This window comes from Eretmochelys imbricata, chromosome 1 (assembly GCF_965152235.1).
Source record: "Eretmochelys imbricata isolate rEreImb1 chromosome 1, rEreImb1.hap1, whole genome shotgun sequence".
Taxonomy (NCBI): domain Eukaryota; kingdom Metazoa; phylum Chordata; order Testudines; family Cheloniidae; genus Eretmochelys; species Eretmochelys imbricata.
Genome location: NC_135572.1, coordinates 139,922,046 through 139,934,956, shown reverse-complemented (window position 1 = coordinate 139,934,956; position 12,911 = coordinate 139,922,046). Strand labels below are relative to the sequence as shown.

The following is a 12,911-nucleotide window of genomic DNA, read 5'->3' as shown; positions in this document are numbered from 1 at the left end:
CAGGGCCCAGTTGGTGGCAAGTTCTCCTCACCAGAGGTCCGGCAGGGATCCTCCTGAAACACGCTGGCCTGAATGGTCCTCAGACTCAGTCAAATCCGCGGCGTCCTCTGCCTCACCTCTGCAGTGCATCTGGGCGTTTCTGGCCGCTGAGTCCTGGGGTGCAGGCCTCTCTTCTCTTGGAGAGAGCACTAAACCTCCTTCCCCTTTGGACAGTTCCCACAGCTGAGCAGCTCTGCAGGTTTTTATACCTGACTTCCAGGTGGAGCATGCCCAGCAGAGTCCCAGGGGCGGGGCTTCTTCTGCTAGAAGGGAAGGATTAACCCCTGCCGTACCAGTGCAGAGCCGATCCGCCCTGTCACAAGACCCCAAGGTTTTTTTTTTTTCCTCCCAAAAAGGGGAGAGAGAAAATGACTGTGATTTAATAGGGGGACAAGTTCCACACTCTAGAACATAGCAAAGGCCTGACTGCGAGCAGCTAGAGTTCGTTGAAGAATGGGTAGAGGGCAAAATGTGGAGAAAAAAAAATGGTGCAGATTTTTTTCTTGGAAATGTCAATTGAAAAAAAGATTCTGATTGAGTTCCACTATCAGCTTTCAATGTGATGGGAGGCATCTTAAGCAGCAGGTGATGTCTTAGGTCCAGACTCATGTACAGGTTCTTGGACATTGCCACAGTCTATATGATGAAGGATTTTAAACACAGTGCCAGTTACACACACCATGTTAAACCGGAAGTTTCCAGTTACTGTCACCAAGAGAAACTGCAACTGAATAACCAATAGGAAAAACTAAACTAAAAACTCCAACACATGTTAAAGAACTGTAAGTATGATTAAAGCATGTTGGCTTTGCTTAAGAGAATGGGCTTGTGGAGAACAAGCTTGAGATCATAAGTGAACTCTGCTAAAATGATAAGCCTTTGGGCACTTGATAGTAAATAGTACAGTGATGTTGTGGAGACAATAGAGGGCAAGTGGTATGTAATAAAGGAATATCAGAGATCAAATTTGATCCACCTTATACAAATAGAGAGAGAGAGAGAACACCTGAATCACTAGCCACAGGAGTACTACACCCAATAAACAGGAACATCTGATTGAGGATAAACCTCAGGAAGTCAGGGGATGTACCACTGTTGTAATCATATTTTATTCTGATCTATATTCTTTTCTGCAGAAAAGAATCATTCTGAAAGGAATTAAGCAACATACAATATAACATTCTATGCAGCAAAAGCAGGCAGTATGGTGCAGTGGATAATCTGAAGACCTGGGTTCTAATTGCCATGGGACCATGGGCAAGTCTCTTAAACAGTTTCCTGTCTGTAAAATAAGATATGATATTTTTGCCATGCCTTTGCCCAGTGTTTTTAGATCTATAGAAGCAAAGTGCTAGATATTATGACAAAGACATATTCTGCTGTTCTAATTAGAGCTGGGCAAATTACTGACTTTTTGATTCAGTGACCAAACAAAAAAAAATATTTGTTTTTGGATTGAACTAAAATCTTTTTTAATTCCTCTGCAAAATTAGTTTAAAAAAATAATTTGGGGTCAAATGAAACGTTTTGTTTGACCTAAAGCATTTCATTTAATTTTGGTAGGAGGGGAGATAGGTGTTCTATTTCTAAGTGTTGTTTTGGTTTTTTTAAATAAAATCTAGGGAAATTCTGAAATGAAACGTCTCTTTGAAATGAAAAGTCAAATGGTTAGTTTAGGAAATGCCAGAATGAACCGTATTGGTATTTCTGAATTTTTTAAAAACTGAAACCAATTGCCAAAATCCACCCAAATTTGCAAACTTTGATAGACTCAAATCTGCACTTTTCAGTGAAAATAAAACTTCACACGAAAAAAATTCACCCAATTCTAGTAATAATGCAAAGAAATATTTGATTCAAAACCAGCTCTTTTGGAGCCTGGGAGACCAGCAGATTCTGTGGAAGATGACTTGGTTCAAAGAAAAATGCTATTCTATACAAATTTTAGATATTTTCTCCTCCTCTACAATGAGGACGAGACATTTCTTTTAGGTACTTAATAATTTATTCAAGTACGTTATAGGATTCCAATTCTTTATGATATGTGAAAGTGCTGAGATGTATATGGAGTAGCAGTGATATGTTTTGTTAATTGTGTAATGGATTAAGTCTTGCGTGAAATATCACTACAAGCATTTTATGTCCAGCTTTCTCCTACCAGTCCCTTGGTCCTGTTTCATCTTCTTTTTTGGGGGAACCCCGTTCCCTTATAGTAATAAAATGGCACCTTTTCATCAATAGACCTCAAAGCACTTCACAGTCTTTAATGTATTTATCTGTACAACACCCCTGTGAAGTTGGACATTCTTATTTTCCCCCATTTCACAGATAGGAAACTGAGGCACAGATAGGCTCAGTGACTTGCTTTGGGTCACACAGGAAGTCTGTGACAAAACAGGGGCTTGAACTCAAGTGGCCCAATCCCTAAGTAGACCCTAACCACAGGACCATCCTTCCTCCCTCAGCCTCCCCTGGAGGATGTGACAGAAGAAAAGTTTCTATAATCTTGCTGTTGTTTTGCTTCCTATTTCCAGTTTAATCTTTTCTTTGCATGATGGCCTACACATTGTTAGAGAAAAGGAGCCACAACTCTTCTTGCTCTCCACAGACGATCTACGACCTTGGCACTGCAATAATTCTTTCTTTAGCACCATCCTTTACATTATACACTGGGATCTTGGGAATGGGTGCTTGTGCCTTTAGGGCCTGATTCAAAGCCCATTGCAGTAAAATGAGAGTCTTTCAATCTACATCATCGGACTTTGGATCAGTCCCTTGTGTCACAGGACTGAAGACACCAAGCCAAATACAGACCTGATATAAGTCGGTGCAACTCACTGGTTTCAGTCTATGAGGATGGATGTTAAGCTGAAAGGTGTTAAATGCTACTCAGGCTTTTGTATCAGGGTTTTGAAATCACTTGAGTATCAACAAAAATGGAGGTATAGTCTATTGGATATGCCTATGGCAGCTAATCAAATCACCCCACTCCAAGAACAGTTGTAAACCAAGATTTTCAAAAGTGACGAATGATTTTGGGTGCCCACATTTTTGGGTTCCCAACTGAGGCCCTGTCTATACATATATCGGTGCAGCTGCACCGTGGCAGTGCGTCTGGCAGAGATGCTCTATGCCGACGGCATTAAAAAAAACCTCTGAGAGTGGCGTAAGCTTTGTCAGTGGGAGAAGCTCTCACGCCGACAGAGCGCTGTGCACACAAGTGCTTATGCTGGTGTAACTTATGTCACTGAGGGGAGTGGAAAATTCACACCCTGAGCAACATAAGCTTTGCCGACATAGACTATGTCTACACTACTGCCTAAGACATCTAAATGGGACCTGCATGCTCAGCCTCTGCCCTCTGAAAATATGGCTCATTTAAGGTGTCTTAAATGGAGGCGCTCAAAAATCACGGCTCAGTTTTGAAAACCTTGGCTGTAGCACCCCCGGTGATAAATCCTTATGGGCATGTCCCTGAGCTTGCATCCTCACACCTGAAGGCTAGATCATGAAGGGTAGCTTTCTCAGCTTCCTCTAGACTGTCCACATCCTCAAGCCGCCGCATTTTTTGGCAAAACAAGCAGGCTTTTCCAAAGGGGACGTCTAGAACAGGAATAACTACTGGCAGGTCAGAACTGTGATGCACTGATAAAGCTGCATGGGTGGCACGGTAGATCGTGAACATGTGTCTCATAGCTGACTTTTTTTTAGATGATGCTACCAAGTCCTTCAAGTCCCTCCTTTTAGTGAGCACAAAAATTCATCTTTACATTAAGATACTGTTACTCTGAATAGAAACCCCAAGCATTCCGAGCATGAACATGTGGGGATTTAGCCAGAACAGTATTGTACTCTGTCAACAATAATTGTACTGCTGTGCCATCCTGCAGTTTGTCCTCGAGTGCACTCAAGTTGACAGCACTCTGCAACAACATTGCCAGTCAGTCCTCCAGCCAATGAAAACAGAGTCTGATTCCAAAGCTGTGCTGTAGCTCAGGTTTTAGGACTGTGATGACTTGCCACAAACTTTATCGAAGGATCGGTAGCTTGCCAAGAATAGTCAAGTATCTGCTGAGCTTGTCACTTTGATACCTCCAAGCTCTAAGAACAGATTCCACCTCACCACCTTCATTATCCAAAATGCCATTAGCTACAAAGATTTGTCTCACTAATAATCTACCTTTCCTTATTACAATGAAATTATTCTTCTCCGCCATATGCCATCTATATTCCTCTTCCAAGAATGTGCTAGGGCCTCCATTAGTGGCATCATCTGTTTATCAGGATCACAAAGTGGAAATTGCTTGAAATGCTCCTATTCCCTTGGGCATATTATTTTAGTATTCAGAACATACTCCAAAACAAACAAAGAAATGAACTGAAAACAACAGTAGGGTAAGAAATCTCCCTGGTATTTTAAATATGCACATATTTTATTAACAACTTGAGAAATACAACTCCATCAACGGCAATTCAGCCTGCAAGCACAGAATACAAACCAGGGGCTCTGAACACCAGCAGGATTTTCCTCTTCCCAGATAACCATGGTTAAATGACTAAGGCCCCGCACCTCCAAAAAAAAGTTTAAAGAACCATAAACAGAAATAAACCCACAAAATTGTTTTGCTGTATGAGCAAGTGTCTGCTGGGTATCGGTATGCAGATGGAAATTAAAATAGTTTAACTGCATGAAGCTTTATTTTAAAGTTGTAAACTGGAGGGACGAGACCAAGGGCCAGATCCTCAAACAGGTACAAATTGGCTGACCAGTATCTCAAGGGAACAGCAGATTTTACAAACAAGAGGGCCCCTGGCGATACAAAGGAGAAAGGGAGCCCTATCAATTTATGCTAGCTGAGGATGTAGCCCTCAATCTAAATAGAGTTTTATTGCATTGTAACATTGTAGGGGTGGAGCAACTGAATGCAGCTTTCATCCCTGGAAGATTTCCAGGAGGCGATTTGTGTGGGAATTATTGCTGCCTTCTAGAGAGAAAGAGAGAGAGACACACACACACACAGGTGAGTGCTACCATAGGAAAGGGAACCAATGGCAAGACAGCTCCGGAATAAACCAGGTTGGGCGCACAGAGGAAGGAGGCTGACCCCCCCACAAACACACACAGGAGCCATAGGATTTGTTTGTGGATTGCTGGGCTCCATGAGGATTTCAGAGTCCTTGGCCCAGCCTTTTCAGTACATTCGCAAACCGCTCACCCTGAGACACAAAAGCCAGAGACGCCGTGCATTTCAAACTGAACTTTTGGGAGCAGTTTCTGGTTCCCCAGTAGGTTACAGGGGCTAGAATGACTTGGCCTGGTGTTAAAGTCTCTCTGCTGGTCCCTGGTGCTGGAAAGCAAGTAATTTCACTGCTTCCCTCAATGTGCTCACCTAATCAGTGACCCTGGCACGAAGAGACAGCAAGTCACAGCAAGGAGCTCCAATAGGTAAATTCAATCGGTTTCTTGCTGTTAAGCATAAACAACCAGACTAATATCAGCTCCATTCAATACACTGGGGAATGGGCCTGGGCCAGCAACTGGAGACTAAAAAGGTAGAAAAACAACATTTGCCGACTCTTTGCAAATGGAAAACTACATAACTGGCATGGGAAAAGATTTTCAGGACTGCTAAGACACTAGTACCAACAATGTAGAGTATGAGGAAAATGAATCCTGTAATTACAATGTCCTTGTAAAGAAATCTCACCAGTGGGTATTGTTAGTTGTATGCAGAACTGAATTAGCAGTCCCCGGGGAGAAATACCTTGGTTGTTGATTTTGTTTGAGCAACATGTGTTCTGCTTAGCTGTACTTTATGTAATGACTATACGGCATATACGTTCTCTTTCAGACACACACATACATAAATACACACATGCAAAAAGGGCTTGTTCGTAAGGTAATAATGTACGCAAAGACGGTATTACTCATACATATGCAACAATTCCAAAGACAAATCTGTCTACCACATTGGAATCACTCCAGTGCCACTGCCATATCCTGAACAGGTAAATGTATTTCTAAGTTATACAAACTTTGCAAAAGCCTACCCTCTCCAGGGAAGGATGGGGGTTCTTGATGGGTGAGTAAAATATCAGGCCAGTTCTTGCTCCGTTCAGTGGTGCTCAGAAGGGTAGTGGGCAAAGTTGTCATTAAGCCACCTCAATGTCCTCACCTGCCCCAATCCTGTGGTTGGCCAGCCACTGGGCTGATCCTGACTTAAAGCAAAGCTGTCTCAGGGCAGCTCAGCTTTGTGCTGGCTACTACCAGAGTCAAATGGTTGCTGTGGTGATCTCCAGCTGCCTAAGCATAGTGCCGTCTAGGCTAGTCCCATTTCTCCCAAGCACATCTCCAGTCACAGGGGGGGCTGCTAAACTGGCTAAACCCCTGCCAGGGGGGGACACACAGCCGTGTTGGAACTCTCCTGAAGGGGCTGGATCCACAAGCTTTCTGAGAAGAACGTAGGGGTGAGGAGAAGACCCTTCATTTTTTGTTCTCAAAACTCATCATTGTAAAAGGCAGGCAAGTACATTTTGTGCCTGGGCTGATAAATTTTGCAAGGCTTCAGTACACACTAAAAAGGATAGGTTACATCCGTATCTGTGGGTACTGTGGACTCATCAAGAACCCACAATGTATATATATGAATTTGTACAGGTGTATGTGTATTATATATATATTATATATATATATATATAGGAAATATAAGGTAATCCCATTTTGGAAGCCTGGTGATGCAATAGATAGATTAGATAAACACACACACACACACAACTCTAAAAGTCCAATTCTGCAGATGGATCTGTGCTGGCAGTTCCCTGTGCCTGCACTGATCCAGCTGCAGCACTGTTCCTAAGATGGAAATGTTCTTGTTTAAGATATTTTCTTTTTACATTCTAGTGACTGTGTAGTTTGTTGATAAAACAAACTATTTGACTGTTATCCCAGGCCTCTAACATTAACCAATTCATTTTAGATTTTGGCTCCTATGAGCTATAGCGAGCTCTTAATCAGAGCTGCCAGCAGCTCTTCTTTTATTCAGGGCCCACAATGATTAATGAAAATGTATATGATCTCAGCCACTGCATTTGTAAAGTGCAGTAGTGCTAACTCCTGTCAGCCATGCAGAGAAAACACAACTATCTGCAAGGGAACTGGCTTGGGAATCATCAACAGAATTATTAGCTAAGGACCAACTGCCGGGGCATTTGTACCTGTGTAACCTGTTGTATTCATTTAGAGGGAATATATGGGCCCAAAGAGTCAAAATGGTTAATGGGACCCAGTCGCTGACCAGCATTAAACACTGTGAAACATGGTTTGGGGTTTGGTATACACGCACCTCAGCCTGCTTAGTACCATGGCAAACATCATCAAAAACCCTTTTAGCCTTTTATTAAAGACTCAGAACAAAAGGAAAAACAGTTAATACTTTATAGGCCAAATGCTTTAAGTAAGGCTTCCATTTTAACAACATCCCTTATTCTCTTTTCCTGGAGAGAGTTTCTAGAAGGAACCCCCCCTACCCCTTCCCTTCTTTGACAGTGCCTTAGCCTGTTTCTACCCGATGAGCTAGTGGTGCGAATGCCCTGCTCTTGTACACATACTAGCTAGCGCTCAGCAAGCCGGTGCAAGTATAAATAGCAGGGTAGCCACAGTAACGCTGGCAGCAGCGATGGAGGCATGGCTGAGCCATGGCAAGTACAAACCAGCCTGGAGAGTGCTGGAGCAATTTGTATAGTGGGGGTACTGGGAGCCATGGAACCAAACGGTAAATCCTGCATATAATGGAAACCGCTTCAAGCCAGGGGGTGCGGCAGCACCCCCGGCACCTCTAGTTTCAGCACCTGTGCAAACTGGCGAGTATGTACTCGTCCCGGCTCAGCTGTGCCGCTGCAGCTCCCTGTGCTACTGCGGCTACACTGCTATTTAGACCCGCATTAGCTCGCTGAGAAGTAGGACAAGTATGTGTACAGGAGCAGAGGAATCACACCCCTAGCTCAGAGTATAGACGTAGCCTTTGATGGTATCAAAGTTGGCGATAACGGTCCTTTCTTGGGGAGAAGAGAGGAAATTAATTGGGAAGAGCTAGAGCTCTTGTTATTGCTGCTGCTGCTGAAGTCCGATCCAGTTTCCTGGAAGACAACACAAGCCAAACCACACAAAAGGGAAGAGAAAAGAACAGCAGAAAGAGAAAAAGCAGCTCCTGTCTCGGATGTTGATTTTCACTTGCAATCTCATTGCTGAAAAAGCACAGGCACAGCATACGGTTTTATCAGCCACTCTGGGTCTGTCTAAACAGCAAAGAAAAACCCGCAGCTGGCCTATGCCAACTGACTTGGGCTCATGGGGCTTGAGCTAAGGGGCTGTTTAATTGCAGTGTGTACGTCCGGTTTTGGGCTGTAAGGTGGGAGGATCCCAGAGCTCAGGCTGCAGCCCGAGCCCCCATATCTAGCCTGCAATTAAACAGCCCCTTAGCCCAAACCCCGCGAGTCTAAGTTGGCTGGCACAAGCAAGCCACGGGTGTCTAATTGCAGTGTAGACATACCCCCAGAAACCTGGCAAACTTGTATCAGTGTTGGGCCGTTTAGGGCATTGTTTTTGGCTGCCTCTCTGGTCACAGGCTTACAGTAGTGTTGCAAAACATACAATCTTGGCCAACTAAGCCAGACTTTGATGAGACAGAAAGAAAAAAGGCAAGAGGGATAGGAAAGAGGAGAAATCAGGTGGAGAAGGAAAAGGGGACACAAGCGAAATGTGTGTGTGACAAAACCTCACGTCTCAGGTGGTGGCTGGGTTTTAGCTGAAGCTGATAGAGATGGCGATGTCTTCTGGGTCCCTTCCTCTTGCCCGGCCTGGTCAGGACATCTCTCAAGATTCGGCACAGTGGGGTCACGCTGGATTCCAGGGTTCCAGGAGATAGTGAAAGTGGCAGCCATGATGGTGGAAGCCTTTGCCTTCCCTTGTCTTTCTGTCAGCGAGCATTCGCATCAGTCTCTTTTTGAGGACCCCGAACGGCCACGATAGGCCATTCTCTCATTATCTTTTCCACCAGTTAGGCCTAATTTCTGACATACCAATTTTGGTTAATTGAGTTCTGGTCCCATGATTCTCTTGTTTGTCAGGCATGATCTTAACATAGTCCTTGAATTATATCAGTAGGCCTTTTTGCTAAAGCTAATTCAGTCTGTTTCTCTTTTACACCTTTTCCCATCAGCATGTGTTACTCTAGGTTATTGTGACCTTTTATTCACTTTGCAACAGTTGAGCTAAAGATTAGGGTAAATGTGTAGGCCCAGGTATTACAGAGGTAGGGTGAATGCAGGCAGCATTTGAGACCCATGGGGTTGCAGAGGTGGAACTGAGGGCTTAGAGAGGCCTGCAGAATGTTTATTATGGGAGCTGGTGCACGAGCCAGAAAGAAACCAGCTTGACTGTCAGATCCCAGGTGAGTGTTCAGGGCTGGCAGTTAGAAATAAACAACTGTTTTTTACTTTTAAAGTGAAAAAATCCTGTTAAATCATAGAATATCAGGGCTGGAAGGAACCTCAGGAGGTCATCTAGTCCAACTCCCTGCTCAAAGCAGGACCCAATCCCCAATTAAATCATCCCAGCCAGGGCTTTGTCAAGCCTGACCTTAAAAACCTCTATGGAAGGAGATTCCATCACCTCCTTGGGCACCCATTCCAGTGCTTCACCACCCTCCTAGTGAAAAAGTTTTTCCTAATATCCAACCTAAACCTCCCGCACTGCAACTTGAGACCATTACTCCTTGTTCTATCATCTGGTACCACTGAGAACAGTCTAGATCCATCTTCTTTGGAACCCCCTTTCAGGTAGTTGAAAGCAGCTATCAAATTCCCCCTCATTCTTCTCTTCTGCAGACTAAATAATCCCAGTTCCCTCAGCCTCTCCTCATAAATCATGTGTTCCAGCCCCCTAATCATTTTTGTTGCCCACCGCTGGACGCTTTCCAATGTTTCCCACAACCTTCTTGTAGTGTGGGGCCAAAAACTGGACACAGTACTCCAGATGAGGCCTCATCAATGCCAGATAGAGGGGAACGATCACATCCCTCGATCAGCTGGCAATGCTCCTACTTATACAGCCCAAAATGGCATTAGCTTTCTTGGCAACAAGGGCACACTGTTGACTCATATGCAGCTTCTCGTCCACGGTAACCCCTAGGCCCTTTTCTGCAGAACTGCTGCCTAGCCACTCGGTCCCTAGTCTGTAGCAGTGCACGGGATTCTTCCATCCAAGTGCAGGACTCTGCACTTGCCCTTGTTGAACCTCATCAGATTTTCTTTCTTTGGCCCAATCCTCTAATTTGTCTAGGTAGTGTGACAAAGTTCCTGCGCTACCTTGGTGGGTCTTGTGCTTATTGGCGGATTTGCTCGCTTTGGAGCTTCACGGCAGCCCTCAGCTTGGCCGTTTTTCTGAATTCACAGTCCAGGTCGATTCATCCTGTGTCTGACCAGGAGTTGGGAGGATTTTGGGGGGAACCCGGGCCCACCCTCTACTCCGGGTTCCAGCCCAGGGCCCTGTGGAATGCAGTTGTCTAGAGTGCCTTCTGGAACAGCTGTGCGACAGCTACAACTCCCTAGGCTACTTCCCCAGGGCCTCCTCCCAACACCTTCTTTATCCTCACCATAGGATCTTCCTCCTGGTGTCTGATAATGCTTGTACACCTCAGTCCTCCAACAGTCCGTGTTCTCACTCTCAGCTCCTAGTGCCTCTTGCTCCCAGCTCCTCACACGCACACCACAAACTGAAGTGAGCTCCTTTTTAAAACCCAGGTGCCCAGATTAGCCTGCCTTAATTGATTCTAGCAGCTTCTTGATTGGCTGCAGGTGTTCTAATCAGCCTGTCTTAATTGTCTCCAGAAGGTTCCCGATTGTTCTGGAACCTTCCCTGTTACCTTACCCAGGGAAAAGGGACCTACTTAGCCTGGGGCTTATATATCTGCCTTCTATTACCCTCCTATAGCCATCCTGCCCGACCCTGTCACAGTACCTCTGTATCCTATCCCTACCCTCCAGCGTATCTACCACTCCTCCCAGTTTAGTGTCATCTGCAAACTTGCTCAGGGTGCAATCCACACCATCCTCCAGATCATTTATGAAGATATTGAACAAAACCGGCCCCAGAACCGACCCTTGGGGCACTCCGCTTGATACCAGCTGCCAACTAGCCATGGAGCCATTGATTACTACCCGTTGAGCCCGACGATCTAGCCAGCTTTCTATCCACCTTATAGTCCATTCATCCAGCCCATACTTCTTTAACTTGCTGGCAAGAATATTGTGGGAGACCGTGTCAAAAGCTTTGCTAAAGTCAAAGAATAACACGTCCACCGCTTTCCCCTCATCCACAGAGCCAGTTATCTCATCACAGAAGGCAATTAGGTTAGTCAGGCATGACATGCCCTTGGTGAATCCATGCTGACTGTTCCTGATCACTTTCCTCTCCTCAAAGTGCTTCAAAATTGATTCCCTGAGGACCTGCTCCATGATTTTTCCAGGGACTGAGGTGAGGCTGACTGGCCCGTAGTTCCCCAGCTCTTCCTACTGTTGACGACAATAAATATGGAACCCCATCATGCAGTTGTCACGCAGTCACTTTTAAAAGCAGAATTGCAATATAAAATATTATAGAATTTAGCATGTTGTGGGAGTTTGTTACCATTTATTTACAGGGGCAAGTTAATAGTTCAGCTAATGGGATTAATAAAATCAAAACACCTTCAGACTGTGGTTCAGAAGTAACTCAGGATGCTAATGACCAAATGTTGTTACAATTCAACAATAATACCTGACTCTTTAATGCTTTTGTTCAATAGAATTCAAAGCACTCTACAAAGGAGAGCAGTATCATTGTCTCCATTTTATAGATAGGTAAACTGAAGCATAGAGAGGGGAAATTTATCCAGTAGGCCAGTGGCAGAACAGGAATAGAACCCAGGTCTCCTCAGTCCCAGGCCACTGCTCTAGCCACTAGGCCCCTTAACTGTTTACTGGTCTTGCTATCATGAAAGTTCCAATTTAAAATTTTCAGCTGGTTCCTACTGTTTTTAGTAACTGGTTTTGGAACAGAACAATGGGGCTCATTGATTCAGGTGGAGGGTCAGTAACCCCAACAGCTGAAGGAGTCTAATGGAGGCTATTAAAATTCCCACTGATGATGTGAAACACAATGTGGTGCTCTTGGTCCAGTTCCTAATTTCCAGATGTCCTGTTTATAAAAAGCACATCTATAACTGCCAGTCTTCTTTGCATTCCCAGAAGAAGGGTTTAGGAACGGATGGGACCAGGGAGCAAGACAACCCCCTAGAGGCAGTCCCTCCAAGTCAAGATTGAGGCACATTGATGCGGGGAGTGGGGAAGCTTGTGTTACTGACCCTACTGCACTTGCTTTCTAGGCAGAGGACATTGTTATGAATCCAGTGCCTCTAGGGAGCACTGACTATGCTTCTTAAAGAGAATTTAAAAAACAAAAAGCAAAACCTACCTATGGAGTTGCATGTTATCCGCTCAGAACCAAAATAAACCCATCCCTAAAAGCATTCAAAAACTGAAACAGAAAAACATACGAGAGGCCAAATCGCTGGTTTCTGAGAGGACATTAACGAAACTGGGCAAAAGCTCAGTGAAACTGCCATGCAGACTGAGTTGAAAAATTGGTAAATCTTAGAGAGAGAGACACTTCTGAAGAGTATGATCATGTTGGGAGGCTAACTGGGCTGGCAAGGGAAAGAAGTGAAAGGGGGGTGAATAATACACAAACCTGGTCACGATTTGGGTACGGCTAATAACTCCAAACAAAGTTAATGTGCTTAGCTCTTTTTGTCCAGTGACTTCGTAAAGGTGAA

At 44.5% G+C, this 12,911-nt stretch overlaps 1 long non-coding RNA gene across 2 annotated transcripts in view; it reads right to left on the bottom strand.

Moving 5' to 3' along the window:
• LOC144259018 (uncharacterized) overlaps positions 1-12,911 on the bottom strand; it is a 42,512-nt gene that overhangs the window by 23,509 nt on the left and 6,092 nt on the right. The window contains exon 3 of one of the 2 annotated variants that reach the window (XR_013344817.1): positions 11,330-11,610. The exons of the other annotated variant lie outside the window; for it this stretch is intronic. This is a non-coding gene — a long non-coding RNA (uncharacterized LOC144259018). Of the gene's footprint in view, positions 1-11,329; positions 11,611-12,911 lie in introns of those variants that run through there. 2 annotated transcript variants of the gene reach the window in all.